The sequence below is a fragment of the Lepidothrix coronata genome, unplaced genomic scaffold (genome assembly GCF_001604755.1).
Source record: "Lepidothrix coronata isolate B3197 unplaced genomic scaffold, Lepidothrix_coronata-1.0 Scaffold309, whole genome shotgun sequence".
Classification (NCBI taxonomy): Eukaryota; Metazoa; Chordata; class Aves; order Passeriformes; family Pipridae; genus Lepidothrix; species Lepidothrix coronata.
Window position 1 is genome coordinate 6,572 of NW_016690489.1, and position 5,956 is coordinate 12,527.

Consider the following 5,956-nt stretch of genomic DNA (forward strand, 5'->3'; position numbering starts at 1 on the left):
CAAGGCACTGCCATGGAAGGCACCCACAGAAACCCCTCCCCGACCTTCACCCTGCACTAGCCCCAGCACTGACAATCCAGTATCATTCCCAGCCGGGGTATCAAACTCTGCCCAGCATCCATCCACTCAGGGATGAGTCTGAGAGACTGCATCTGCTCTGCCAACACTGCCTCCTTTGGCAGCTACTGTGCAAGGCCCTTGTAACAGCCTGTTTGGTCATATTTCCTTCCTCCTCATCCCCAAAACTGCCAGAACGAGCCCAGCCTGTGTCACGGTATTGAACAGGCAATAGTGCAGACCCAGCCAACACACAGCCCCACAGGGCAGGAAAGAATAGACAGAAGTGACCTTTGTTTGCATGGAAAATATTTCCTCTGTGACACCAGCTTCAGCTTCAGCCTGAACCCTCCACAGTTCTCTGTGCTCTGCTCTGGGGCACTGCAGACTGACATGGTGAAGAGCAGAGAGGAGTGTTCACTCAGCAGAGCAGGCCAGCCCTCTGTGAGCACGCAGCAGAAGCATGATCGTGGTGATCTGGGCTGCCCCGGATTGACCCCACCCTCAGGGAGGAGAGGATGACCCGAATATCTTTCCTATTCTCCTCTTTCTCTTCCTGTAATCACCCCCCTACTTCTTGCTCCTGCCACCTCCCTCTTGCTATAAGGCAGCTAGATAGATTCCAATCTGACTTCTGATTTAGTCCTTTCAAATTATGCTTCTATAAGTAGATTAAATCACTCCAAGGCCCATCCCTACCAACTTGTCACTGTTTTGAGGGACAGCAAATCTCCTAGGGTGGACTAGTTGGACTCAGTACTAGAGAGCATGCCATGGCACGTTTACTTTTCCATATAGATGTGGCCACGAGGACCAGGAAATATCATGCAGAATTAAATAAATGCATAAAAGAGAATATTTTCCAATATCTACAAGGAAATTTTGGAGGAGATGACTGATGCCAAATATTTTTTTGCACTTGATGTGTCAGCAGGATTCTGGCGGATGCCCCTAGTAAAAAAACAAGAACATATTTGAGCACATTCAACACCCTCTTTGGGAGATGCTGTTTCCTCAAACTGCCATATGGGTTGTATTCAGTATCCAAGGTGTTTTACAGGAAAATAAAACAATTTTTTATCATATACAGAATGCTTAACTCTATACAGATGAGGAAAAATAGTAACATAGCATGACAAAAGGCTCCAAGCAGCTTTGGAAATAACTAGATACGCTACAAAGAAGTTGAACAAACAGTTACACTAATCTAAAATGCTATATAATGAAAGTAACACACTTGGAGGAGAAGTTTCGACAGCCCAGCATGCAGACAGATTTCAGTATATGTGGGCTGTCACTAACATGCTTGCCCTGACTAGCAGAGAATGGACAGTTTTCTTATAATAGTGAATTCTGGGAAGAATTGTGTGGCTGAAAAACCTTGTCAAGGAGGCTGGAAAATTGATATTATTAAAGGGGGAGCAGTTTTGAGTCAGCCCCACACCGAACGTCCAACAGACTTACTAATGTCACTACACATACTACCAGCAGAGTGCTCTCATGACAGGTGGGTCCAAATTGGAGAGTGGTCCACTCTGTGCAGTGACCGCCACTGAAAACTGCAGTCAGGTGTCTGAGGGCTATTGTCCTTCCTCACAAGGTTCATTCAGGGTGTCAGATATTTCCCTAAGTGCAGCACTAAGACTTAAAGTCAAGCAAGAACAATAGACTGCTGTTATAAACCGTGCCCTGTCAAGTCCTTCACCAAGAACACACAAAGCTTGAGTTCCTTCAGCTTCCAAGCTCTGTTTTGCAGCTGAACCCAGAAATAGTCTGGAGTATGTGGCAAAACTGTGAAGGTCCTCAATCTAAACCAGTTTATGTATAATCCAACTGGCTGAGTCAATGCCTTGTCTGGTATCAGAGGGACCACGATGGCCAGAACTGCTGAGTGGGAGAAGTGCAGCAGAAGGCAGCTCCGGCACACAGGGCTGGAAGGGCACATGCTGAGCCCTGCTGTTGTTGTCAGCATGATCTTGCTCTTTTGGCAGATAACACTGATCACAGACAGCAATCATATACTTGGATACCTGCTATTCAGGAGCAAGCGAGATCTTCTGAGAAAGAAGAACTGCAGCTGAGGTACAGGGAGGAGAGTCAGCAGTCTTGCCTGAGAAAGTCTCGTATGTGTAGTAGTAAAATCGAATTCAGAGAGCCATGTCCCATGACACAGCACAGTGCTCTCCACCCAACAGCACAGGCACCAAAGGTTAGCTAGGTCATGCCACTTGGTAGGCTGCCTGACATTTTGTGTTATCTACCTTTTGCTCACTATTATTTTTATAGTAGCTGGAGAAAGAGAATGTCTACCTTTATCTATCTCTACTAAACTCTTGCAGACATCAACTGGAACCAATTTTCATCTTGGGCAGGACCTCATTTCATATAGTGCTGTCAGTGAGCACCAAGGCTCTTCATGAGGGAAGTGACCCATTGCACTCCCAACCAAGACACTTTGTCTGGACATAGACATCTGCACCCAGACATGCCTCAGACACCAACTAGCCCATGGCTCCTCTCAGTGTGCCAAATGGGACAAGGGTCAATTTTGGAGCACAACAAATATAGAGGTTCTTACAGGGGGAAAAAAAAGTGAGGTCCAGTTTGGTAAAGAAAAGGCAAAACCAAAAGAAGTTCACTTGTTAAAACACAAGAAAACCAGAACACACTGACCCACTGTTTAAATCAAGACTGATAATGCAGAGGGAGATCATGGCTGGGCTTCGTGAACGAAGATTAGGGAAAGGTCTCTACCCACGTTTGACACAAGCACGCTGGTGGCTAAAAAGACCAATACGAGACAGGCATGTCCAGTTGCAAAAGGCACGGCAGAAAGACTCCTCAGGTGGTATATTCTGCAAGGCACGATTCTTTCTGCATTGCCTTTTCTCCTCAAGGGTGATCCTGTGTGCATTCTCAAAGGAAACAGCAGCCTTATAGATGGTGTGTCTCCAGACCTCCCGATTGGAGGCCAGAGTAGAGCAGTTATGTTGACCAATATGGCCAAGGCTGAGATGATGTTTCGGGGAGTCCTTGTATCTTTTCTTCGGGGCTCCTCTCTTGCGGCAGCCAGTGGCAAGTTCACCATAAAGCAACGTCTTAGGCAAAAAAAAAGTTCACTTGTTAAAACATGAGAAAACTAGAACACACTGACCCACTGTTTAAATTAAGACTGATAATGCAGAGGGAGAAGAAGTTAATCAAATACTGACACAACAATTACATTCTAAAAAGTCAGACATTTCCTTTTATAAAAAACTGGTATAAAACAATAGATGGTGGAGTGAAGGGACTGAAGAATATATTGTTTTCATCAAACAATGTTGCATTGGGGAGTAGAGGAACCAGTAATTATAATATTTTAGTGAAGCCTGGTTTTGGCAGCTTTTTCAGCATCCACATGCAGAATGATATGTCACTTCCAAATATCAAATTAACAGTAAATCTAGTTCTCCCATTTCTCCTGAGCTTCATTCCATTGACTTTCAAATCATTGAGTTATTTAGAATACCAGGGTGTTTCAGAAATAGAATATACTTAGTGGCATTTCAATTCTAACAACTTGCTCAAAATGAGTACTATAATGAGTACTATAATCCAGCAGATTGTTTAAGAAAAAGCAGCTACAGGGATCAACAAACCTGACTCAGCTATGAAGTTACTGGAAAAATCCAAGTTGGTAGATTTTAAAAAATCTAAAATAAACCACAAGATTGGGTTTCAACATTTAAATGAATTTAACAAAATGATTTGATTTTAAAAAGAAGAAAAAAAAGCAAAACACCAAAACTAGTAAGTATCATAAGGAAAGGAAGCAGAGAAATCAAAATCCCTTGGTAACTTCAGTATTTGCCTGATTGTGGGGATAAATCAGCATGTCAATACTGTCAGTGAAATTCCTCCAATTTTATATGGAAAGCATATTGTATTAAATAGACTTTAATCTAGAGATCCCTTGATCATTAAAACTCTCCATAATCAAAACAAGGTCAAAAGGCAAACAAATGAAATTAAATCCAGTGATTACAAAAATAAACAACTGAGCAGTAGATGGTAATTTCATGAAGCATATGCAGTAGTTCATATCACAAGAGTGGAAGGACTGGGAAAAAATACTGTATTTGGAAAAAAAATATATTTGTCTGAAAATGATCTCTTAATTTTTTGGCTACTCTTTCATCCACCACAATTGTGTGGTCTGTTTTTCAGAGAAAGAAGAAGTCAACTGAACTTCCTTTGGCCAGAGTTTTATTGTCTCAAGAGTGGAATCAGGTTTCTCTTAAATAACTGAAGGCAAGATTGTTGTCTTATATTATATGTGTTGTTACCAAACCTATTGTGGATGAAGACCATACCCAAACCATTGCAGACTCTACCAAGTCCAGAGAAATATGCTACTTCCTTCAGAAGAATAAAAAAATGTTTTCCACTGTACAACTGAGAAAACATCTGTTGCTAATCCATGGAGTTTTAGAAGACTGACTGGTAGCTGTGTCCCTCTGGAAATGGATTGACTTAGCAAGCAGTATATTAGTTTTAAGAAAAATATCTTCACTGGTGCCTCAGTGCCCTCCCCGCACCTTGAGCATACCAAACGCAGAGGAGAAGATGCACCAGATTCCAGAAAAAGATGACACAGGTTGACCTGGAGGTGTCTCTAATTGTCCAAGAGCACAACCTTGAGTTTACCTGCAAGGCATTAGTTTTGGGGTTTTTTTATTTTCTCATGCTATTTTAAACATTCCACATGCAGAACACACGTACAAACTGGTGGTAAGAAAAGGAAATTCAAAGATGTCTGAGATGTATTTCTAGACCATGAGCATAGGGGAACACACTAAGCATCTAACCTCCAGATTTTGAACTTGGAATGACTGTCAGCTGTCTCCACATTGTCTAAGAGGCTGATGGCTTTGGCATTGGAGTATCATTTCAGACATTCTGTGTTTTCTACTCTGTGATTGCCTCAAAGGAGAGGCTGGGATGAATTCTACAAGGCCAAACAGGGTCAGGAGCAGAAAGTGTCAAAGCAGCCAGACCTCTGCCCTTCCGAACCAGGAGTCTACCAATGTGTTATTCCATAAAGAATGGTAGGTGATGCTTTTTGATTGTAACTAATGGGTAGCGGAGAATGTACCTCTATATATAATTTGACTTGACTCTTACACCAGTATTGGAAGGCTTTAGTTCCTGGAATTGTATTGCTTTCCAACTTTCTCTAACTTCTCTGTTTTTTCCACTTTTCTCTCCCAGCATTTTATTTCAGCAGTCCCGTAATGCAACATGGGATGAGGCATCTCCTGTTCACATTGCATCACAGCATTGACACCACATTTAGTGTATACTCCCACTGTTTCTGCACTGTGTAATACACAGCAACAATCCTTACTTCAGATTTTCAAGAGGAGGCATCAGTAAGATCTGTTGGTCCTTATACAGAGGTTAAACTGCCTTTCCTTTCCCCTCCCATATCATAGTCCCACCCATAGTAACTTTTACAAGTAAATGGCTGCTTAACAAAATAAGACAACAGTGCCTCAGTATTTCATTGCCCTCCAGGGCAGTATTTCATACCCAGATAGCTATAAAGAATGTGTCAGATTAAGTAAAGTTCTATATGCTGGGATCTCAGGAATTATGGTAAGTAAACTGAAGGCAAATCAGTTACTCCTGGATGTTTACTTTCATTCAGGACTTAAATGAAATAGGGTATCCTGTAGGCCTTTGAATATGGAAGCTCAGAAACTACAGTCAATTAAATGAATTAAATGAAACCTCATAAGTGGAATTTTGAGTTGTGCCCAATGAAATTCAGTGCTCAAATCAAAATGGCCTGGAATGGACATGAAAGGAGATCACACTCTGTCTAAAGAATTTGCATGACTTTTTTTACTCCTAT

General features: G+C 41.9%; 1 long non-coding RNA gene across 1 annotated transcript; it reads left to right on the top strand.

Moving 5' to 3' along the window:
• The first annotated feature begins 434 nt into the window (after positions 1–434).
• LOC108508716 lies at positions 435–4,409 on the top strand. The gene is made up of 3 exons (XR_001878475.1): positions 435–501; positions 2,049–2,139; positions 4,267–4,409. It is a non-coding gene; the product is annotated as an uncharacterized LOC108508716 (long non-coding RNA).
• The last annotated feature ends 1,547 nt before the right edge of the window (positions 4,410–5,956 follow it).